A 26774-nucleotide genomic window follows, 5' to 3' on the forward strand; every position below is an offset into this window, starting at 1 on the left:
TGATGACGAGCTCAGCTCGTCATGAAGTACACCTCTCGAACGCTCATGACGAGCTGAGCTCGTCATGAACCGTGGGATTTTCAAATCTTCAGCGCACAGCGGGAAAATGCGCTGCACCGATGGAGTTAAAGGCCCAGCACCATTAGATTCTTTAGTAGTGTCTAATGCACGTAAACGTGCTAATTCTCAGACATCAGGAGAGGCCTCACCACCAGACAAAGAATCTTAGCTCCTTGACGCCTCCGGCAAACGAACAGCGTCACAAGCAGCTAAGATCTGGCGCATTGCCAACCACAAGCGTTGCTGGCAAGATATGATAGGGCACATTACGATGAACTGGAGTCCATAATGCAGCATCTACCAGACAAATACAAAAATAGGGCCAATGAACTTATAGAGGAAGGTAAACATATTACTAATACTTCCATTTGTTGTGCCCTAGATGCTGCAGATACCGCCTCAAGGGCAATCAATACCAGCACCCTGCCTGGCTACATATTTCAAGTTTTAAACCTGAAGTACAAAACTCCATCCTTAATCAGCCATTTGATGAGACACATTTATTTGTCGCACAATACTACAAAATTGACTACACATTTCTTACAGTCCAAGCATAATCCCAACAATATGAATGGACCATCATTGAGCAGTTGAAACCAGGCCTCGAGAGTAAAATCTTCCAAAAAGAACAACGTTGGATATATCGTCTTTCCACACATGATTCGGGTCTCAATGATGCCATACCATGGGGTTCTGTTATGAGACGTTGACCCGTGACCAGGATTGTGCTATCTGTGTCATATGGCATTGATCAAGTGTGATTAGTTGATTCCCCTAAATGCAAGATTTAATATCATGGAGATACAGGAGGGTTTATCTGTTTAATGACCAGTATGAACTTGCGATCTTATCACATTCTTGTTCCAGGGTGCGAAATACGTTTTCCAATCCTAATATATGTAGTTCATTTCGACTGCTTGGTGGATCAGTGAATAACTCGTTATGATCTAGTTTATACCCTATTGATTCCCCCCAAAACAAATTTTCTTCTTCTCGCATCCAAGTGGACGTTTTGTATTTGTCTGACTGCATGGTGGATTAGGTCACTACCTGTTACTACCATGCGTACATTTTACCGTCTAATAAAAATATTTTTGTTCTTAGTCAAGTGGGTGATAGGTATCTGATTGATTGGTCCAACCCCCTCTAGGCTTGGGTGCACTAGCAACGACTAAGGGCTGAAGATGGCTAGAACTTTCTCAATAAAGTTTTTGAATAAGTTAAAAAAATAAAAAAATCTTTTTTTTTTAAACGGTGAGCTGTCATGATGTTTTCTGAGCATATTGTATACTTGTACCATCCTTGCGACTAATTCCGTCATACTTTACTAAGGAACGGGCTGTGATGCCCTTGTACTAGAATGATTAATATAACAAAGTTGAGTGTTTGGTATAGAGTAATACACCGGCCAGATGCATGGAGTAGGTGTTTCCCTTTAACAAGTAAGGGCTCCGTCGCGGTCACGTGCCACATTGGAGAAGCCTTAGCGGGCGCATCCTGTTCTGTAACTTTGTTACGTCCGGGCCCTAGATGTGCCAGCAGTAGGTTATCCTGCGGGCGGTCGCCGGGACAGAAGTAAGTAATGCTTGCATCTAAAAGGCTTTTTTAAGCAGGAACTAAGCGCCAGCTATTGCACGTTCACGAACTGGCGGATGTAATGGCGCTTTTTCTTTTACTATCGCAGAGTCTCCTGGCGTGAAGGTTTCCCCTGCCACGAACCCATGAGGCAATCTCACAACTTTCTCTTAGTGAGTTTGACATTTTTTATCCTTGTTTGCAAATCTTCCATTTCATTGCGGTGTGTTTTAATTATTTTGGTTAATTAATATATGTCGGACACTTGGAAATATACATTCGTCGAACCTCGAGTGTATCTCCCTAAGAGAGGGCAAACATTGAGGTTTTCGATATGTTTGATAGACAAATAGTTATGTGTTTGCTTGGTAATTTTACATCCAGGCATTATGTTGCTTAAACGCTGTGGTTATGTAATACAAGACACGTGCGTTTAAAACTGGGAAAATCTCCCGTAAAAAAAATTTAAAGCACTTTCGATGCAGAAAAGTTTCTGTTTACTCGATGTGTTAAAGAATTTTCCATATGGGGCTAGCTGTATAATTTGAGACTATCCTGCATCTTGTTTAGTTACGACGATAAAACTGCTTGAAATCAGGTAGTCTGGAAGCTAATACTGCATGACACGATCCTGGCCATGCTGCACTAATGTCTTCTGTCTTTTCAGATAAATTGAAAGAAGTTCAAAACCACAACAGTTCCGTGAGTTGGTGTAGAACACTAAGTATTTTCTCTCTCCCGCCTTGGGGTTTGGGCTTTAGGGTGCGCGGACTAGGGGCTGTGGGGATATTATGGTTCTGATGAATGCTGTGCGTAATTAGCACATGATAGCAGAAACATGTTGACCACTTGTTTATTACGTTTTTAGGACACGGTGGTTCAAATTTACTTAACCATCTAGTATCCACTTTCACGTTGTTTTTAAGTCTAAGTAATTATGACCCCTTATTAAAATTTGGTTGGGGTTCATAAATACCTAAAGGGGGTTTATCTCCACTTTTTTGGCTTTAAAAGCCTAGAAGCGGAGATAAAATGATCTCCCTATTACCTAGCTGTTGCTAACACCAGTTAGCGACAGCTAGTAGGAGATAGCGACCATCTTGGGCCCCGCTTTGCATGTCAGTGGAATTTATCACTAATGACATGCAAAGTGGGCGTGCCAAGATGTTAGCGACTGGAAACAGTCGCTAACATTGCTATCTCCTATTACCAACTTTTGGAGATATTCGCACTAAACGCGAATATCTCCAAAAGCTAACACCTGCCCTGAGCAGTTCTTAGCCATGTTATCCAATGGTAGGTGGATAACATGGCTAAGAGCATTAGCTCGATAATGCATGAATATCGCTGACTTTACAGCGATATTCATGCATTTCAGCCGATTTTAATCGCTTAGGAGATAAACCTTGATATAGCAAGGTTCCTAAGCGATAAAAATCGCCGCAGCTTGGCGATAAAAATATTGCCGCTAAGCCAACATAGCGATAATTATCGCTAGTTGTTGGTAATATGCCCCCTAGTTTTAAGTCACTCTTTATCACTTTGGGCATTAATACACTGGCCTTCAACCAGAATCCTATGATGACAAATGGTCACTGACATGAGTTGGTGCCTGAGGGTTCTTTTTTCACAGTGATTCCCACTAACCCTGCTTTTACCTTTTGCTTGGTTAATAGTAGTCTGATTCTGTGTGTTGGGTTACTCTTTTGTTGTTTTGATATAATTATTATAGTGGTTTAAGAGTAACACATTGACCCTTGTCTCTCTTGTTGTTTAGATACACATTTATTTGGCCCAAATGGTGACGTGTCTTTAGAAAAACACCGATACAGCAAAATCTATGGGAGCCTTGTAGCAGCAAGCTCCCAGACGTTCTTTTCGTTGCTCATCATACAGAGGCAACACAAGAGGCTACTCCTCGGAAAGTCCCTCCACTTCTTACAAAACCTCTAGCCAATCCACATTCACTAAAGGCTAACAGAGAGGGGGTTACAGGGATAACAACAGCAAAGACAGTGGCAAAACCAACAACTCCTGCTCCGCCTCTACCCCTGCCCAATGACTTTCCTCCCCTTCCCCCCCAACATTCCACTCCTGTGGGGGGAAGACTGCAACAATTCCTTCCGGCCTCGACCGACATCACATCAGACAGGTGGGTGCGACGAATTATTCAGTCAAGTTACTGTCTAGAACTAACATCTACCCCCCCCAAACATTCCACCCAAACAGCATCCAATGTCACAAGAACATCTATCACTGTTAAAGCAAGAAGTAGTATCTCTGCTAGAAAAAAGTGAAATAGAACCAGTTCCTCTGCACCAACAAAACAAGGGGGTTTATTCTCTATATTTTCTAATTCAAAAAGAAGGACAGCTCTCGAAGGCCTATTTTAGACCTCAGACCGCTAAACATATACATACAGTCAGACCATTTTCACATGGTCACACTCCAACAAGTCCTTCCGCCCCTGTTACAAAACGACTTCCTTGCTACTCTGGATCTCAAGGACGAATACTTCAACATTCCCATTCACTAGGCTCACAGGAAGTATCTCAGATTTGTAATAGACGGGCAACATTATCAATTCAAAGTACTCCCATTCTGAGTCACTACAGCACCAAGAGTATTCACCAAGTGCTTAGCAGTCGTCGCAGCGCATTTAAGAAGACAGCACAACCACGTCTTCCCGTACCTGGACGACTGGCTCATAAAAGCCAGCTCAAACATTCAATGCGTGGAACACACTCATGCCACGACCCAACTGCTCCACAACTTGGGGTTCACAATAAACCACACCAAGTCTCATCTCAACCATCCACAGTACAACAATACCTCGGAGCCACAATAAATACCTCAACAGCGCTAGCTTATTCCACTCCAGCAAGGATAACCAGCATGCAAACTCTTCAAACAAAGTTTCAGCTACAACACTCCCTTCCAGCGGTTGTATGACGTTTCAACGCATTCTTTTACCACGCATGCCTTTACAACGGAGGTATTACAACGCAAGTCATTGAAACGACTTGCGTTGGGGGGCGCTGTATAGTGGAATAGTTTAATTTTCTATTCCAACTCAAGTCCCCATGGATAGTAGGGAAGGTGTTGGATAGAAAATTAAACTATTCCCTATCCAACAGCGCCCTCCAGCGAAAGTCGTTGTAACAACTTTTGTTGTAATTCCTGCTTTGTAATGGTAGTGTGTGGTAAAAGTTTCGTTGTAAACGATGTTCCCCCTTCCAGCACGAGTGTTCATGCAACTCATAGGGATGATGGCCTCTTGCATTTTCATAGTACCCCATGCAAGACTACAAATGCGTCCTCTTCAAGAGGGCTTATCACGTCAATGGAACCAAGCTCAAGGCCAATTAACAGACCTAGTGTTGGTAGACGGCCAAACTTATCGCTCTCTGCAGTGGTGGAACACCAAAAACCTTTCCAAAGGGCGATCGTTTCTAGAGCCAGTTCCTCAGGTAGTCTTGACAGCGGACAAATCGCTCTCCGGCTGAGGAGCCCACCTACTGCACCACACCATGCAAGGCAGGTGGACGCCACAACAAAAGTTACTCCATATCAATCACCTGGAGTTACTAGCCATATTCCTAGCACTAAAAGCTTTCCAAAAGCAAATATCAAACAAAGCTGTGTTAGTCCGCACAGACAGCATGACAGCCATGTATTACATATAGAAGCAGGGCGAAACACACTCCCTGCAACTCTCCCAACTAGCACAGGACCTATGGCGGTGGGCTATATCTCAAAACATATTCCTTCTAGCCCAGCATGTTCCGTGAGTACAAAATACCATAGCGGATCTGTTAAGTCCTCAAACACAACAGACCCATGAGTGGGAACTTCATATGCAAGTTCTCCAGCCATTCTTTCAGATGTGGAGACAACCTCAGATAGACCTATTTGCCACCAACAAAAACGCCAAATGCCCAAGCTTCGCCGGCAGATATCCACACCCACTGTCCAAAGGCATGGATGAACTGGTCAAACAGATTTGCGTACGCTTTTCCACCTCTACCACTCATGCCACTAGTAGTACGCAAACTACAGCAGCATTCTCTGACCCTCATCCTAGTTGCTCCAACGTGGGACAGACAACCGTGGTACACCACACTGCTACAACTGTCTGTAGTATCGCACCAAAAATTGCACCTGTCTCCACACCTCTGTCTTAACACATAACCGTGGAGAGATCAGACACCCGGACCCTGCTCAACTCAACCTTGTGATCTGGCTCCTGAAATCCTAGAATTTGGATATCTGACCTTCCTCCAGACTGCATGAATGTCATAAAAGAAGCTAGACATCCAACCACTAGGACATGTTATACATCCGAAGTGGAAACAATTTGTAATATATTGTCACAACAACAATATTAATACCCTAGATTTGTCTATTCAACACATCATGACTTATTTCATCTCCAAAGATGTAACTTAGCCTATACATCTATTAGACTACATCTGTAAAACAGACAACATCTATCTCTGTTCAGAGTGCCTGCCATTAAAGCCTTTATGGAAGGCCTTAAAAGAATAATTCCTCCCAGGGTACCACCTTCACCAGTGTGGAATTTAAACGTTGTTCTCACACGGTTAATGGGACCTCCCTTCGAACGCTTACAAAAATGTGAATTACAATTTTTAACATGGAAAGTTGCGTTCCTAGTAGCTATTACTTCTCTGTGGAGAGTTAATGAACTACAAGCACTAACCATTCAAGAACCCTTCTTGCAAATGCATCATAATAAGGTAGTTCTGCGTACTAATAAAAAATTCCTGTCCAAAGTAATTTCTCCCTTCCATCTTAATCAATCTGTGGAACTGCCTGTTTTCGTTGCGTAACCATAGACAGTAGCAGAAAGAGCTCTTCACACATTAGATGTCAAAAGAGCATTGCTATACTACATAGAAAGGACACAACCCTTTCGTAAAACAAAACAACTTTTTGTGTCTTTCTCACCACCACACAAGGCTATTCCCTTTTCAAAATCTGGGATAGCTAGATGGATTGTCAAATGCATACAGATTTGTTACCCCAAAGCTACACGAACGTTATCTGTTCCTCCTAAAGCCCACTCTACAAGAAAGATAGGAGATTCAATGGCATTTTTAGGGAACATTCCCCTAGATGACATCTGCAGAGCAGCTACATGGTCTACACTGCACACATTCACAAAACACTATTGTGTAGATGTGCAAACCAAACAACAAGCTAATGTGGGCAAGGCTGGTCTCAAAACATTATTCCAAACTACTTCAACAGATAGGGGTGGTCGCTGCTAAGAGTGGGTACTGCTATACAATCTATGCACAGTGTGCAATCTGCAGCTCATATACGGAAAATGCTACTTACCAGTATGCATCTGTTCTTGGCATGTAGAGCTGCAGAGTTGCACACGCCCACCCGCCTCCCCGGTTACCCTTCTCTATTCCAGTATTATCTTAATTAGATACAAATTACATGGGCATCCTTCCTTTTTCTTGCAAAGCTCCATCATTTCCCTAATGGCAAAAAACAATCTGGGGATGGAGCCGATGCCCATGTGCAATATGGTCCAAAGGAGGAGTCACCTATCTCGTGACTTCCAAAGAACTTTTCAGGACAACAACAAGCTGCAAACATCCGAGCCCGCACTAGGTGGCGATCTATGCACAGTGTGCAACTCTGCAGCTCTACATGCCAAGAACAAATGCATGCTGGTAATTAGCATTTTCCATATGATATATGAGAACAAGAGGAGGGAGAATTTCAATAGAAAAAGGAGAATGATAAAATGCATAGTTGCAAAGATTAACAGCGCAAGAGAGAGAGATTGGAAAAGACAGGAAATTTAAAGCTGTTCAGCAGAGTAAGGAGCAGGAGAACGGGTAAGCTAGCATAACATAACAAGCATTGTCAAAGCCAATAGGTCTCACCTTTGGGACCTTTTAAGTGTTTAGCCATGCAACAGCTGATGTTGCAGGAAGGATATAGTGCTGCATAACTAAATACTTATAAGACCCCAAAGGCGAGACCTATTGCCTATGCCAATGCTTGTTGTTTAAGCACTCAATGAAAGTGCTTTTTCCCCACGGTCTCCCTCGAGTGCTATTTTCCTCCCCAAATACGGTGCTCTGTTGCCCATGTGCATTTTTCCCCACACCTGTAATCATATTGATCTCTTGCCAGTGTGTACCGATTCACCTAAGTTCAGAAAAATCAGTAAACAGGAAATAAAGATGTCATTTTGCAGGCATTCATATATATGCGTGGTGAACGCAGGTGCACCTACAAAAGGACATGGCAGCTGTGTCATCACTTTTTTTTGTTGCCTATAGTACACAGCAGCCAAAGCCAATAGTTCCTATAGGCAAGACAACTGGCATTGTCAATGTCGGCATGGAAACAGCGTATGCCACCAAGCTCTCCATCATATTTTTAAAGAAATGCTGAACAAAAATACATACACAGATATAGGTGCTTTCGTTCAGACCTTCATCCACTGGTCTCAAGTATCATTCACATTTTTTTTCTGCCCAGCACAAAACAAGGGCAACAGGTGAGCCCAGTTCATTCGTTGGCTATCTTCTACAGAGCGATGGCATTTTACCTCATCACATCCACAATCATCTGCACAGCCAGCTTAAAATTAAAGCACTTCATTGCCAGTGCTGTTTGCCTAGCCTGCTAGGCTTTCCTTATTTTATATTTTTGCTTTTTTGAGCATATTGCATATATTGGATAACATTAAAGATCTGTGTACTTCCAAAGGTCAGCTCACAGGCCTTGACATTTTTTAAAATATTTTTTATGTTGGTACCAATGCAGACATTATACGTCTTAGCATTGTGTACATGACTTGACTACCCATGGTACCCGTTTTTACGTCGACTACAAGCTGAACACTAGAGACAATGTGGTTGAATGAAAGTTAGCTTGCCAAAAGGAGACCCTCAGGATGGCCTGCTCAAATTTATGCAACCCTTTTGCTGAGCTTCCTCTGTACAATTTAAACAAGCTGTCGAAATTTTTATACTTCACTTCTGTAATGACGCCCGCCAGTCTTCATACAATTAGGTTTGCCCCTTTAACATCACAACACAACGAACAGAGGAGCAGGATATTTCAAACAGCATAAAATAGGTGTCCAACCAAGATGTTTGAAGTAAGGAGATTTGGATGCATTATGAGAAAAGGGATTGGACTATTTGGGGCTCGTTGGAGTAACTCTGGAGCATGTTCACATTTTCAAAGGCACTTATTAGCATTCAGCACATCCTGGTTGGATGCAATTTTGCTATATATCGGTAGTATGGTCGGTGATCACTATCAAATGCGTAGTTGGTGCACTGTAAAAGCTCTTTACGGGTTGGAGATGTCCATAAAGATTTCATATGGTATGCAGTTTATTTTGTGGGGACAGCTGATAAAGTGATACTAAGATATTGTCCAAGTGTAAGCACGCACTGTTCAGATGCTATGGGGTAAATATTATGGCAGAGAACGATGGTGCACCATTTAGGGAAGAGGGCACTGGCTGAGGCATATATAGCCGCTCAATTTGCAGCAGGACTGCGTATGTATGTTGGGTAATTACACAAGGCAGTATCCTTGGAGGATTACAGAGTAATGAACAGTCATTTGTTAAACGTGAAGCCCTTAGATGACGAAACCTCACTTCGAGGTTGGTGAAGGATCTGTAGTTTGCACCACACTGACACACTCTAACTATTCAGAACTGTTCATTAGAAAGGACGGTATGAGTTTGAGGCTCCCCAATGTGAGGAGGTTCCCAGGTAGGAACACTTTTAGATCTGCAGCATGCCTGTGACTTTGCTGTTGGGGAAATAGATGTAAAGGAGTCATTTTAAATTGTTTGCAGAGAAGCTACATTTTATGAAAAACAAGCATTGGCCGCGCGGCCATGAAAGTGACACTGCCGCGCAGCAGCGGATGTGAAAGTGATTGCGACGGAGAAAAGATGTTAAACAAGCCGGTAATGTATGTGCGGGCGTGAACGGATGTTGTGTGCCCGCGCGTGTGCGTGAGTGAAAGAGATCAGCAACAGCACGCGCTTGTGCGCGTAATAACAAGCTGGTGGCCGGCAAAAGCCTTTTAGCAGCTCTTGAAAAACCCGCTTACTAAATGTCTCGCCAGACCAGCGCATGCGCTGGCTCTAGCGAGACCTAAAAAGCACAAGGTAGCATAAATGACTGGCATGGTTCTCTTTTATCCCCCAACTACGTTGGGGGATAACATAAATATTATCAATGCCATTCTTTTTAGATCATATACAGGGGAATGGTTTTCATTAACTCGCAACACAGGCACAGCAGGTGTATTCACCCTGGATGTTTCCTTGTCGTAAAGCACAGGAAGGGCAGGAAATAGGAGGAGCATTATAGGCGTCATCACACGCAGACCTGCTGTGCTTGGTAGAAGGGTAGAGCCCAGGCATGCCTTCACGCAGTATGCCATGCGATTGCGCCCTGCAGTTCTTCCTGGAATTGAACACCGGAGCAGCAAAGCAGCGGTAGGCGAGTGGGGCGAGTCGCAAGAGCAGAGCAGGCTGGAGTCAGGACATCACCTGGAGGAGAATGGTAAGTCTCTCACTCCGCTCCACTGCGATTGAGTTAAAAATCCACCCACGCTTAGTGGCACTACAATAGTTTGATGCACAAAAAATGCTTACAGCCTGATTTAGATTTCGGCAGATGGGTTACTCCGAAAAAGTTTTGACAGATTGGCCGTCCACCGAAATCTAAATCCTATAGGATATAATGGGATTTAGATTCGGGTAGATGGAGTAACCCATCCACCAAAATCAAAATCAGGCCCTTAGAAAATGTTCATTACGCTTATTTTTTCGTTGAATTGACAGCATCTGAAGCCCCCACTTGATTAGGTCTCAGGAACAAATCCAAGACCCACATCACAAGATAGAGAGTCCTGACAGATAACGTGGTCTTGAGACAGAAAGAGCTATTTTTGAACAGAGTCCAGTTCATGGGGAGACCTTGAGGCTGGGGATGAAATGATGCGGGGAGAGTGTATAGCATTACTGCTAAAGTTCTTAGCTTTGGAGCCGAGGAACCAGGTTCTATTTATGGTGCCGGCTCAGCAACCTGTAATTCTGGGCACATCACTTAATCTTGTGTGCCCACAAAATGAATGTGAACTTGTGTAACGTAACTGCTGTTGCAGAGTCCCCCGAAAAGTGAAATGTGAGCCTAATTATAACGTCCCTGTAACCTTTGTTTTTTTCTATGAAATTCTATGTGTTTTAAACTGGTACTCATGTTTGCAGAGTGGCGGAGAAAGGGGAGGGCCTTCTACCAGCTCTCTGGAATTCCGATGTGTCACACTTTCTGGAGGTAACAAGAGGGCTTCTTGGCACCCAAGGGCCCTCAGCATCAAAAAGGACTTCATCACTCAACCTTTACTGCACCAGGAGGTGGATTTGAAGAGTGGTGGAGAAAGGGGGCGGGACCTCTGACCAGCTCAAAACAACCACACTATTTCGGACGTACTGGAGGTAACAGGAGGGCTTGTTGGCCCCCAAGGAACCTCAGCTGCCAAGGGGAAATCATCCCCAAACCAGTAGTGCACCAGGAAGTGCGTTTTCAGAGTGGTGGAGAAAGGGGGCGTGGGCTCCAAAAACCTCTCAGCAATCCCGCTGCATGGGACTTAATGGAGGTAACAGGAGAGGTAATTAGCCACCCAGGAACCCTCAAGCACAAAAGGGACTTCTAACCCAAACTAGTTGTGCGCCTGGAGGCACATTGGGAGAGTGGTGGTGAAAGGGGGCAGGGCCTCAACAACTTGCTGGACCAGCCTTTCTATTCAATTTTTCTTTTATTAGGGGAGGGGGCCATGTGGCCCCCCTTCCCTGGGTTGATTTGGGCCACACCGACCCCATCCCACGGGGTGAGGCCCTGGTCCAATTTCAGCAAGGGGACCCCGTCCTCTGGGGCCCAGCCTACATGTAATAGGGGAGGGGATCCATGCAGCCCCCTCACATGGCTGATTGCAGCCCTGAGGACTCCATCCCCAGGGCCATCCTTTCTAAAATGGAGTTATGGGCTGTGCGGCCCCCCTTCACAGGCTGATTTTAGCCCCAGTGACCCTATCTCTTGGGGCATAGGTATGTCTGCTGGGTGCCCCAGGACACCCAGTCTCCACTGGGCCGGGGGGTGGGAGTCTGAATGCCCATGCAGTCCCTGCCGGCTCCCCAACTCCTGCAGGAGCTGGCATTGCTTTCATACATAGGGAGCTGCTGCAAAAGCAGCTCCCACTGTCTAAAAGCAATTCTGCTCCGCTTCTAGCAAGTAAGAGAACTTTATATACTCTTGCTTGCAAGAAGCGGAGTGTTTGCTGTGGCTTGGCAGGAGCAGTAAAGCTCCCACCAAGCCAGAGCAAACAGCTATGTCCTGGGGCGGGCAACCAGGGACGTAGCAGAAGCCGGCTCTGGGAGATGGCGTTCCGCAGGGCCATCTATGACTCCTGGAGGGGGGCCACGCAGCCCCCTCCTTTCTTTTAGTTGGCCCAGGGGAGGCGGTTGTCCCCGGGGCGCGCGGTGGCCAGGCAGGCTTATCCGCATATATATATCTTAAAGTGCCCCATGGAGTTGGCGTCCCAGGGCTGCGGGGGTTCTTCGTGGCCCTCCGGCATTTAATTTCAATAACGCCCTGGAAAGGCGGCCTTCTCCAGGGCTCTGGCAGGGTTTACCCTTGGACCCCCCCCCCCCCCATTCAATTTACATAAATATAATATAATTATATGATATCAATCGCACTAAACTATGGGCTGCACTAAGTGATCCAGGGCTTCCATTGATTTGCTACAACTCATAATGCGCATGCACCAAGATAATTATGCTCAGGTTCGGTGGAACCAAAGTGGCGGACTCGCTCAGAAGATAAAGGTGCTAAAAGCAGTCCTTCATGGTTATGTTCTAGCCCCAACCCTATTTCCTTTAAATGTGAATGGACTAAATAATGCATTATTTGATTGTGGGGGTGACCCTTCCAAACATGTGGGCAAACAAATTCCTTCACTCCTGTTTGCTGACGATACGTTGTTGATCACAAAAACCCCAATGGGTATGCCGAATGTATTAAATAGGTTTGCAACAGCTTTTATCAATTTTGGTCTTGAAATGAGCTGTTCAAAGACTAAATTTATGACCTTTAACCCCCATTGTTCCTTTAAAGGGAAGTTGAGGCTGGGTTCAAATACACCTGAACAAGTCAAGGTTTTTGATTACTTTTGAATAGTAACTTGAGATGGACCAACCAAATCCAAAAGTGTTGTTCCACATGTCGACACCGCAGTTGTAAAAAACTCGATCAATCTGTTTATCGCCCCAGCTATTGAAATACATCGAGCTAGAGGTTTGGGCGTTGCTCTTTATGGTGCTGAATTGTGGGGTATGAAACAGACAAAGGACCATATGTAGGAATCCTAATTGCGCTCGCAAATGCTGAAATTAGCAGAATTTCAGCATTTGCATTCGCAATTAGGGCAGTGTGCTATGTAGCACACAAAAACCCACATGCAAAATAAGGAATCGCGAAATTTGCGATTCCTTATTTTGCTATTGTATTTAAGAAATCGCTAATTGTGATTCCTTAAATGCAATGTAGGAAGCACCCAAGTTGTGCGTATTTTGGCTTAAGGAATCCCAAAATACCACCAACTTCAGGTTGGTGATATTTTGCAATTTCTTTGAAAAATTCACTTTTTGGCATTTTTCAAAGTGCCATGTGGGTCACATACATGCCCTTAGGGCATGTATGTGGGCCACATGTGCACACATGTTAATTTCAGTGGTGCAAAAGGGTGTCCTATTGACACACTTACAACCCTGAAATTGTAATCTCAATTTGCGATTCTCTAATTGAGAATCGCAAATTGAGAATGTCTTCCCATTCATTTATATGGGCCTTCTAGCCCATAGGAATGAATGAGAAGGTATTCCTTATTTGCGAATCTCAATTTGCGATTCACAAATAAGAAATAAGCGGGATTCGTAAAAAAAATTGCTAATCCTACCTACATTTCGTTTTGCGATTCTCTAATTGCGATTCCCTAAAAATTCCAATTTGAGAATCGCAGAACGAAAATTTACCTACATATGCCCTAAAGTGCATAGAGCGGGTTCTCTACTAAATTTCCCAAATATTACACATGTTAGTAAACAAGAACGAATAGCCCTGAAGGCGCTGCAACTAAACCCCCTTATTGAAATCAAATCAGCGGATAAAGGGGGAAACATAGTAATTCAGAACAAAGTAGACTATGTAAAAGAAGCTAACCGGCAATTAGGTGACCGAACCAACTACGAATTACTGCTGACTAATCCAAGTTTCGAAATGATGCAAACATTGCATAAGAAAATCAATGATTGGCATGATAAGGGCTTACTAAGCAATGAAGAAAAAGATTTCCTGACAGTACTACACCATACGACACCGACAATGTATTTCTTACCTAAGATCCATAAGACACTGAACAACCCTCCTGCTAGACCGATAATTTCAAGCTGTGGATCTTTATGTGAAAACGTAGCATCATATGTTGACTATTTCTTGGCACCTATTGTCCCCTCCTTAAGTTCATTCATTAGAGACACTGGGGATTTCCTCCGAAACATCATGAACATCCATTGGCATAAGGAATATTGGCTGGCAACTACAAATGTCATATCTTTGTATACGTCAATCCAACATGGCATTGGACTACAAGCGATAACATACTTTTTACAACAGCGTCCAATCTCAGAAATAAGACGCACAAACATGTTAATAGAAATGATAACTTTTTGCCTCACCAACAACATCTTCCTTTTCAACAAAAATCTCTACACCCAAGTGTGTGGATGTGCAATGGGCGTGTCATTTTCCCCAAGCTATGCCAATCTCACCATGGGATGGTGGGAAAAAAACATAGCTTGGGGAGAAAAATATGAACAATACACCACGGATGTGGTATTATGGCTGAGATTTATCGACAATCTCTTCGTCCTCTGGAAAGGTCCTAAGCAAAAACTAGTCGAATACATTGATGCTCTAAACCAGAATGAAGTACGTCTCAAATTCACTTACAACATTCAAAAACAAGAAATCGACTTCTTAGACACCAAGGTCTATATAAAAAACAATAAACTGGAAACAACAGTCTTTAGAAAAAAGACCTCCACCAACAGTGTCCTTTTGGTACAAGCTTCCACCCCATGTCACTAAAACGAAGTATCCCGTACGGAGAATTTCTCCGAATGAGACGCAACTGTTCTGAACAGCTCGAAATGGAGACAAAATTCGCAGAAACTAAATAACGTTTCATTGCTCGTGGATATAAATATTCAGACATCAGACAAGGGGAACAAAGAGCGAGAAACAAAACTAGGACAGAGACTCTGATACCGAAACCCAGAGAAAGCCCAATAAGTGATGACAAACCACGAATGATTCTAACGTACTCAAAAGAAAGCTTCAAGATAAGACAAATCCTGACTAAATATTGGAGTGTGCTTAAAAAAGATACTGAAATTGGAACGCTAATAGGAGAGAGACCCCTAATTACTTTCAGAAAAGCACCTTCTATACAAGACACAGTGGTGAACAGCCACTTTCGGATAATCAAACCCTAAACGTGGCTAGAAAGAAGACAGTTGGGTTTTTCAAAATGTCCAACATGCAAAGCATGTAAAATTGGTAAAAATCTCAAAAGCTTGACAGACCCAAAAGGTCGAAAATTTGAAATCAAAGACAAAATTACGTGCGAATCTCAATTCGTGGTATATCAACTTCAGTGCTTCTGTGGGAAAAAATATATCAGATCGACAACATGTGCTCTAAAAAAGCGAATATTGGAGCACATTCGCTCAATAACAAATAATGACTACAGCTATGCAATAGCAAAGCACCTGAAAACACACCCTGGAAAGACTTGAAAGGATGTAACATACTCAGGTATAGCTATGATCAATGAAGATGAGAGAAGTGGAGATCGAATTACGAAGCTACGCCGTCTTGAATCAAAACTGATAATAAGATTTAAAACCAAGACCCCGATGGGATTTAATGGGGACGATGAGATGTATGTGCATCTGTAAAAAAGCATCTTAAGAGACAAGACAGTGATAAAATGCATTGGTGTAAACACAGAAATCATGGACAGAATTAAATTTTCATTCATTCAATGTATTCCTCATGCACAGTATGAATTAATGTGGTAGATAAGCAAAATTGTGAGAAACTTTATTTGTCAAAATGCTTAAAGTCTGTGAGTTATATTTGCTTATAGGGTCAGGTTATTAATTAGGCACTCAGCCAATAACTCAACTAAGGGACAACTTGTAAATTAAGTGGTTACTGTCCGTCATCTAATCTATTCCCTTCATATTATATGAGGTAATAGATCCGTATTGGTATAACCTTACCTTTACTCACCCTATATAAATTGCACAGATTAACTTTGCTAACTCAAAGCATTTGATAATTGTTGAAATCAACTGAAATACTGCAATTGCCTACAACACTCACAATGCATCGTAACTGGCCATGTGGGTGTTTTTGTATAAATTTGCTAAACAAACAAGGGACTATTGTTTGTATACCGTGACCAGGGACTGGTAAAGTCCGAAACGCGTAGGGTGGTAGAAACCTACAGAAAATAAAGCACTTAAACCAACTTGAAGTGGTGCGCGGCGTCTTCTTTGATGAGGATCTTGATTCGAAAAGTATAGCGAGGCTGTCCCACTCCTCGCCGCCTGCGCCAGCTAGAGAACTCTCCCCCTGCTTGGGACATTTGCTCATGTATGTATATATATATATATAACTTGATTCAGTACAAGGAGGGGGCTAGAGTAGAATCCTAAAGTACACATTTGAGGAATTATATGACTCTCCCCTGTATAGATACCAAACTAAGCATCACGATCTGAATATCCTACAGCGATTTCTATGAATTTAATACAAACGATGTAGAAAGGTTGTGATTGGTTCCTCTCACGCAAAGAGTTTCTTTGAATGTATTGTATATAACTGTGTGAAAATGTGACCTCCCCGACATTGACAAAGGCGTGTAGCCGAAACGCGTCTGTCGGGCAGCTTTGATTTGTGATTAAACTGAGAAAATCACACCTCAATCTTTGCTCCAGGAAATAGGAGGAGTTTCGGACAGGAACATATTAGCGTCTTGCACCGGACGCCGAGGTTGGAGCACCCGTGCCGTGGGAGAAGCAGCTGGTGAGCGCATCGGAAAATTGAAAGTTGCTGCTGGCTCCGTCACCGTTTACGTTTGGAAGAACTTTTTCCCGCCGCTGGAGATTACGTGGAGGGAAGCAAGCTGAGTACCGTGGAGCCGAGAGGGAGAAAGGTGGACACCGAAGGTCGCTACATTCGGAAGTCGCCGGAAACCTATCCCGGTAAGCGGAACCGCTTGTTAAAGGAAGAACTGTTTTAATTTCACGGTGACAGGCACGTTTGGGGAGAAAGCCAGAACAAAACTCGATCACAAATTGGGGAAAAGGAGGAGCGTAACACGGAGTATGTTTACAGATCGTGAAAGAGAGGAAGCAGCTGAGACTCTGTTTGCGAAGGGCAGAAACAAACGGCTAGGGATGCACTAGCTAGCACTGAGGGTACTAAAGAAATCAACAATTTAAAATCGCTGTTTGCAAAATTGGAGAAGACATATGAGAAAGAAACACGGAAATGGTGGGAGGCAACGTCCCTGCAAAGATATCTGGATGCCAAACGAGTACCTAGGGGGCTAAGAATCTATACAACCCCAGCCTATGAAAACCCTAATCCACAATTAATACAGGAGTGGGCTGAATATACACATGAGAGTTCCTTTGGGATGGTGAAACTGCTAATTAAATATGCATGGATAGACAGACAGGGGCTTCTTGAAGAAATTAAAGAAATAGAAGCAGAAATTGCATTGGACAAAGATGTAAAGACAAAAGAAGGACTGTATGAACAAATGAAGAAACGTCTTACTGAATATGGAGTGATTAAACGCCGCAAACAAATAAAATTTATCAGGGACGAAGAGGATTACGAGTCAGGAAAGATCCTTACGTTTGCTAAAAAATTCGAAGGCCCAAGAAAACTACTGCTGCAGCAAAAGACCCAACTGGTCTCATCAAGAGAAACCTCAGAATCTGAAGTTTCAGGGGACGAACAAGCAGCACGCCAGGAGAAGGAGGTGTCAACAAATTTTTTTCAGGAGCAGCAACTCCTGAGACAAGCGCAACACCGACCACCTGCAAGAACCCACCCGCCAGCAAAAGCAAAAGGAGACGGAGAACAAGGCGGGGTAGGAAAGGCAGGCAAACCAAAGGCAACAGCAGTGGGATACATGACGAGGAGCAAAAGAGGGGCCAGGAACAAATAAAGGAGAGTAAACAAACGATTGTGAACTTAACAGATCGAGTACTAACAGACACTGAGAGGAAAGTATTAGAACTGGGGCTCTCTTTTTGTCCAACACACCAATTTGACTATGCAAATGTACGTATTGATACATACAAATTCATCAGGAAACTGAAACTAATGAAAATCCATGCATTACATCCCAAGTTGCAGCAAACAAGTATGGCTGAGAGCCAACCCAATGTTGGAGAAAGATTCACAATGGCAGATATGGAGACAGCATTGGTACTTAGGGAACTGGAGTATGAGAGCACTCTCCTAAGCCAAGCAGAAATGTCGAAGACACTAGAAGAAGCGGGCATCACACAAGTTGGTGCCGCCAGCAACATCCGTATAAAGTCGAAAACCATCCCACAAATGGCACATGACTCAATTGATACTTTTCACGACCTAGTTATTGAGGACTTGAAAAAATTACAAGCCAAGGGTCCGAATTTGAAGAAGATGAATACCACTAAATTGGAATGGGAAGCGATCATGAATCTCAAAAATGATGAAAATTTGATGATTAAGCCCTCTGACAAGGGAGGAAATGTTGTTCTCATGGACAGGAAGCAGTATCAAAAAGAAGCCCTGAAGCAACTTTTGGACCAAGAATGCTATTCAACTGTAACCAGGTCGGTGTATGAAAAGAGTATCATAGACTTTCATAAACTCATAGACAATTGGCATCAAAAAGGTATCCTCAGGGACCTGGATTATAAATATATCCAGTGTGAAGCGCCAGAGATTCCCACGTTTTATCACTTACCCAAAGTACACAAATGTTTACGAAACCCACCAGGGAGACCCATTGTCTCCTCATTGAACAGCCTATTAGAAAAAGCCTCAATTTACATTGATTGTTTCCTCAGCCCATGGGTTAGGGCCTTAAGCTCGTATGTGAAGGACACTAAAGATTTTTTGAGACTTATCTCCAACATACAATGGGAATCTGACATGCACTTAGTGACGCTAGATGTCACAAGTTTATACACGAGTATTGAACACGAGAAAGCCCCCGTCCCTAAGTCCCAGATAAAGAGCCTTGGGATCTGGCTCGATAGAGCACTTGACTTTTCGGTCCAGGCCACTAAGACGGCCGCCACCTGTTTTGGGCTAATGAAGATGCTGCGGAAGGTGCTCCCTTTACTCCCATTCCAGGCGAGGAGGATCTTGGTCCAGGCCCTGATACTCTCCCGCCTGGACTATGGGAATGCTCTTTATATGGGAGCCCCGACCTCCGTTACTCAGAAGCTCCAAGTCACACAGAACAGTGCGGCGCGCCTACTCTATAACATCCCCCGCTGGCAATCAGCTAAGAACGCCCTAAGGGAGCTCCACTGGCTCCCTGTGGCGGCAAGAGTGCAATTTAAAGCCATGTGTATTTTACACAAATCGTTCCATCGAACGGGCCCTGTAATTCTACACCCTATGGTTACGCCATATGTCCCGTCCCGTTCCCTTCGCTCTTGCACCCTTCAGCTGGTAACGTCCGCCAAAATCAAGAAAGCTCGCTGGGGAGGCCGCTCTTTCTCTCATACGGCAGCGAGACTTTGGAACTCCCTCCCGCTCTCTCTTCGGGAACACAACAACCATATGTCTTTCAGGAAGACCTTGAAAACGCACCTGTTTGCTAACACCTGCTAATTCTACCCCAAGCCCGCACTAAGTAATCATTCACAAGCGCTGCGAGGCCTCCGGGTAGCTACGCGCTATACAAGTGCAATTTCCATTCCATGCCATTAAGTTCTTCTTAAAGCAACGAGAAGCCAAATTTCACGAACATAACTGTATGTTATTGGAACTAATTGAGTTCTGTCTGCGCAACAATATATTTTTGTTTGCAGGTGAACTGTACAGACAAGAACGAGGGACCTCGATGGGTTCCTGCTTCTCCCCCAGCTACGCGAATCTTTTTGTTGGCTGGTGGGAGAAGCAGGTGGCATGGACAGGGGAGCATGAGAGGTGGTTGGAGAACATTGTGTTGTGGGCTCGCTACATAGACGACCTCTTCATAATCTGGAAGGGATCGAGGGAGGAATTGGACCACTATGTAGCAGCTCTTAACCATAACGACTGCAATTTGAAGTTTACTGAATGCATCAGCAAAGAGGAAGTAGCGTACTTGGACTTAAAAGTATATATTGAAGATGGCAGGATTAGCACGACTCTGTATCGGAAAGTTACAGCTGGGAACAGCATACTACATGCGTCCAGCTTTCACCCGCAGAGTGTCATCAAGAGGATTCCCTTTGGTGAAATTGTGCGAATGAAAAGAAATTGCACAACTCAAAGTGAATTTTGTAAAGCAAAAGAAGAATCTTTCCAAAGATTAAGAGACAGGGGATATAGGGAGTCGATTCTCAGGCAAGCGGAATTAAAAGGCGAGAAACTAGAGAGAAGTATGCTAGTAATGGGGGAAGCACGTAAACGAGAGGCCCCTCAAAAGGACAGCATTAGAATAATTACTGACTACTCAGCACAATCGTCTGAAATTTTTCAAATTTTCCGCAGAAATTGGAAGATTTTGAAATCGGACAATATCATAGGAAAAGATCTTCCAGAACTACCCCTGATGACTTACAGAAGAGGGCCCACACTCAGCACGCACTTGGTGAGGAGCCACTTTACCAAACATCCCAAAAGGAAAGAAGTAGTCACAGGATATTTTCCATGCATGAACTGCAAAGCGTGCAGAAATGGCCAGAAAGTAAAGGAATTTTATATTCCTGGCAGGAAAACCCCGTACAAAATTAATAAATTGATGAATTGTAACACAGATTTTGCAATCTATTGCCTCACCTGTCCATGTGGCCTCAATTATGTTGGAAGCACTATTCATCCCGCGAAAAAGCGAGTGCTTGAACACATGAGGGCGATTACGAACCAAGATATGGGGTATCCTGTGGCACGCCATTTCACAGATGTCCACAAGTCCAACTCTAAACTTCTAAAATATTTTTGTGTCGACTGTATCCCCAAGAGTGAAAGAGGTGGGGACAGAGTAAAAAAACTACGACAACTAGAGTCCAAGTACATAGTGCTAATGCAGTCCAAGAGTCCGACGGGACTCAACAATGAGGAGAAATTATGGTCTCACATTAAGTAATTCAAGCATTGCCCGGGAGTAACAGACAGAAATATGAACCAGTTTAGAGTAATATCGAAAAGTAGGGACACCCAGAAATCGAGCATGATAAGAACATTGCGGTCATGGAATAGTACACCATGATCACAAATGCCCATCCAGGACTTGAAGACGACTGTTTCATAACTTGATTCAGTACAAGGAGGGGGATAGAGTAGAATCCTAAAGTACACATTTGAGGAATTATATGACTCTCCCCTGTATAGATACACAACTAAGCATCACGATCTGAATGTCCTACAGCGATTTCTATGAATTTAATACAAACGATGTAGAAAGGTTGTGATTGGTTCCTCTCACGCAAAGAGTTTCTTTGAATGTATTGTATATAACTGTGTGAAAATGTGACCTCCCCGACATTGACAAAGCCGTGTAGCCGAAACGCGTCTGTCGGGAAGCTTTGATTTGTGATTAAACTGAGAAAATCACTCCTTGAGTGCGCCTCAATCTTTGCTCCAGGAAATAGGAGGAGTTTCGCACAGGAATATATATATATGTATATATATATCCAAAATTTACCGTCTTTAGTAGTTCAATGACAGAGAGTCGAGGCCCCGTTCAGCTTTGTTTAAGTGCTTTTATTCGGCAACAACAACACCCAACGCGTTTCGCAGCCTTCGCCGCTTTCTCACGGGCCTCGACTCTCTGTCATTGAACGACTAAAGACGGTAAATTTTGGATTTAACGGGGCGAGGCGAAACCCCGTCGAGGCCCGCCATGAACTAAGAGGCGCAGGCACGAACTTCGCCAAGCTTTTGGAATGTATATATATATATATATATATATATATATATATATATATATATATATATATATATATATATATATATATATATATATATATATATATATATATATATATGAACAAAACAATCTTCAGAAAAACCACACTTCTGTGGACACGAAGACACGGACCCAATGGTTGCAGGCAAGGAGATTTTATTTAAAACCTCTCTGGTTACGCGTTTCGAGCAACTAGTGCTCTTGGTCATATATATATATATTAGAAATCGTATCTGAAACCAACTGAGATCATTAAACACCAAAAATCAGTGAAAAAATTTAACTGACTTTTATTTCAGTAAAGTTTTTATTGAAAATTATATTTACATGGTGGGTCTGCAATTTACTCCAAGACAGTTTCTGGGGTGGCCACATAGGAGGGAATAGTGAAACTGAAATGTCGACCTCCAAAAACATTGCATCCACAACATCGACGAACACCATATTATCAAAGTAAGTCAATGTGAAATTAAAAATAGTAAATTTATACTTGCCTATATACTTACTTGACAATATAGCTGTGGTCAGTATCGTAGATACTACAGTTTTGCATTTCTTTACTTAATCTACGGTAAAGTGATATATCCCCATACCTCTATGCCACCAACTGGATGCAGTAGGAATCACTCACAGTTATTTCACTGGATTCTCCAAAGACATCGGCTTGGAACAGTAATTTCACACGTTCATGCATGAAGCATGACGCAAGGTGCCAGTATAATACGCCACATATAGTTCATACCCCAAATTAGCAGCTCTCACCAACGGCGTTGCAGCTGCGCTCCACGCCCCTTGACCCCTTTGAACAGGTTCGGTGTGATGGGCACAGAATATTAGCAGCTTTCAATTAGTCGAAATAACTACGACATTGTGTCATCCATGAAGGCCGCTCATAGCCAAGAAGAGTGCCATATTAGACACCAGAGCTCTTCCCCAAGTGGGGGCCTTGCCTCCTAGCCACAAAGTATTACTTTATAAAAACCATCTGCTGTCCCATAATGAGGTCCAGATTACACTGTGCATGTGTTCATCAGGCTGCTCCCCCCTCTCGTATTGCACAGTTACAATGGTGTGTTTATCTAAATGTCACTGTGATAAATATTTTCATTGCGTAGAGGGCCAGTGGGTCAATCCGTCTTCAAAAATATGTTCCCTAACAAGCCAGGTCCAAATATGCTGTAATGATCCCGCATTCTGTCAGCGTGTCGATAACAGGCGAGGAAGTGCCCTGCCCGCGGCTTTTGTTATTGTAAGAGCATTCTTGGGGTTCCTGCGCCCCATGTCCCTCTATCTCCCACTGACTGACCCCGGCAGCTCATTAAAGGATTAGGCCCCTCTGGGTGGAGAGGCTGCGCGCGGAGGAGCCGAGTGCACAGCTGCCGCCAGCTTTGTGTGGAACCTTCCAGACCTCGGTGCGTCGAGTGTTTGCGTTCCAGATATCAGGGCAGGCCTTTCACAGACCGAGCCAGAGGAAACGGCACACAGCTGGTGTGAAACACTAATGAATGGCCGTGAGCCTGGTGGGCCAAGCCCGTGAGAGCCTGGAGGGGGCCAGGGCAGCGTTTTAAGAAGCACCACAGCGAGGCTCTGGTCCAGACATGGAGGGCAGCTATAGGTAGAGACCCATGTGGCTGAAGACACAAGGGGCAGTGGCCCAGCGGTGGAGCTAGGTCGCCAGATGCACAAACCCAGGGCCAGACTGAAAATAGCGGGCATTGGGCATTTCCCCTGGAGGCTGGAAGGGTGATGGCCGATTTTGCCGTGGTGCTGCTATATCGGCACCCAGTAACAAAAACAGCAGGGGGCTGGTCTGTCAACATTGCCAGGGCTGCTTTGGGTTACCAATGTGGCCCGGCATAAACCGAGTGCACTTTTCTAGGAATGGCTGTGGGCTAACTAGACCAGTCCTGGAGGGCAATGTTAATACGTTGATTGACCACAGTAGCTCATTGGTGACCTGACTCACCGCACACTGTAAGTACATGGTGAAGGGCTCAACTTGGTAGGAAATGAAGTGGTGACGGGGTCTGGATTTGGAGGACTATAATTGTTAGAGAAAGTAAAAAGGAGGCCCCCTTTGTCTGTCAACTTAGGGACAGGGGAGATACATTGGAAACAACAAGTGTCCCACAGGGTTACCAATAAATTGGTAAAGAGTGGAAAAGTGGTACGTTTTAATTTTTCAGATGTCTAGCAATACCAATCACACACTTATATAGGTTGCAGAGGTTCAGAAATGTCAAGCATAGGTAAACAAATATACTCCTTAGACCACCAGAAATTACAAGCTTGTATCACTATGGCACACCATGTACACTATACAAACAAGATACAAAATTAGAAAACCAGAAAGTAGTTTTTGGAAAAATATATATATACTTTGTATATTTATTCAGATAAAAAACATTTTATCGCAAAGATCACAAATTTTAAAAAACATACATGTAATATGTTAAACATTTCATAAGAAACATTTAAAAACACATGAAGTAAACAGTGGTTAAAAAGTTCAAAAGAACGTGGGTCGACGCGGCGTTTCGGTTACAGGCAAATACAAAAACCTTCTTCAGGACCAAGTTCTGTATTGTATTAATAGCTTCCAGATAGATCCTGGGAAGCCATGAGCCGGTTCTAGAATCCGGTCAGGAACTGAATATAAGTTCTCGCTTGTTTTGACCTGTGCTTCAATGATATCTTGAGGTTGTTAAGGGATGGACCTCGCTCTGGTAGTAGGAGCCACCGATATTGGACTGCAGTTATGCCAGATTTACATGCCTGGCGGATATTTATTTCCACGAGCTTTTCAATTGGCTTGTGTGTCAATATCTATCATTCACTTCATGGTGGGGGTTGTACTGCCTCTTGGGCGTGTAATTCGGCCTCCCTGCTCCTACTCCGGCGACGTGTTCCTGGGTCTCGTCAAAAGTGAATAGCAATAGCTAATAGCAAGGTTTATCTGCGATAAAAATCGCCGATGTGCGGCGATAATTTTTGTCTCTAAACAAGTTAGAGACAGAAATTATCGCTAGTTGTTGGTAATATGCCCCTGGGTTACTAGTTGAGAGGGATGAACTCTACTCAAGTAGAAACCACCATTTTTGTCTAGGTGAAGTCACGAGAAAACCCAAAATCAACCTGTGCTCAACTCTCTGGTAGCTTGCCACAAAGCTGTCGGGTTTAACTTAGAGGGAATGTGTAAGTATTTCTGCAGCACCTCAAACAGTAATAAAGCGAAAACACAACACAAGAGAAATCCAACACCAAATTAGAACAAGCATTTGCAATGCAATAGGTCTCGCATTATTTAAGTTTGAGCTATTAGCATTGTAAATGGCAATTGTTTTTTGCTTTGTGCTATAGTTATTTTTTTACATAAAAAGCTACATATAAAATACATATAAAATATGTTTTATTAAAGTTATTTATGCAGTATCTAAATTTTGTTTGCATAAAAGAGTACAATAATATCTTAGTAAAAAAGTCAAATATTTTAATGGTAATTCACCAAATGTTCATTTATGTGTTTGTTTTGAAAATAGCTAAATTAATAGCTTTGTCATTTACAATGCCAATAGTTATAACTTTCGCAAATGTGACACCTATAGCATTTGTAATGCAACGTTTGTATTTACGTGACTTAGATATATTGATATTACAAATAACAATGGCTTTTAATTTTTTTTAATACTTAATAAAAGTGATTGTAATTTATAATGGCAATAGCTTAAACTTTTGTAAATAACTTTTGTGAAGATTATGTTCAGTGTATTTTATTGTAACGAAATCCAAGAACAGAAGTGAAATATTAACATCTTTTTGTGACATTTGTAATAAAGCTTGAAACATTGAGAGAACATATTTGTGCTGTGGTGGTGCTGAGTGATGCTGTGGAGGTGCTGAATGGGGCTGTGGTGATGCTGAGTGATGCTGTGGTGGTGCTGAGTGGTGCTATGGTGGTGCTGTGGTGGTGCTGTGGTGGTGCTGTGGTGGTGCTGAGTGATACTGAGTGATACTGAGTGATGCTGTGGTGGTGCTGAGTGGTGCTGTGGTGGTTCTGAGTGATGCTGTGGTGGTTCTGAGTGATAATGTGGTGGTGCTGAGTGACTGTACTCACTGTCACTCTGCACTCACTGTCACTCTGCACTCACTGTCACTCTGCACGCACTCTGCACTCACTGTCACTCTGCACGCACTCTGCACTCACTGTCACTCTGCACTCACTGTCACTCTGCACTCACTGTCACTGCACTCACTGTCACTCTGCACTCTGCACTTACCCTGCACTCACTGTCACTCTGCACGCACTGTCACTCTGCACGCACTCTGCACTCACTGTTTCTGCACGCACTCTGCACTCACTGTCCCTCTGCACTCACTGTCACTCTGCATTCACTCTGCACTCACTGTCACTCTGCACTCACTGTCACTCTGCACTCACTGTCACTCTGCACTCACTGTCACTCCGCACTCACTGTCACTCTGCACGCACTCTGCACTTACTGTCACTCTGCACGCACTGTCACTCTGCACGCACTCTGCACTCACTGTCACTCTGCACTCACTGTCACTCTGCACTCACTGTCACTCTGCACTCACTGTCACTCTGCACTCACTGTCACTGCACTCACTGTCACTCTGCACTCTGCACTCACCCTGCACTCACTGTCACTCTGCACGCACTCTGCACTCACTGTCACTCTGCACGCACTCTGCACTCACTGTTTCTGCACGCACTCTGCACTCACTGTCACTCTGCACTCACTGTCACTCTGCACTCACTGTCACTCTGC

This window comes from Lissotriton vulgaris, chromosome 5 (assembly GCF_964263255.1).
Source record: "Lissotriton vulgaris chromosome 5, aLisVul1.2, whole genome shotgun sequence".
Lineage (NCBI taxonomy): Eukaryota > Metazoa > Chordata > Amphibia > Caudata > Salamandridae > Lissotriton > Lissotriton vulgaris.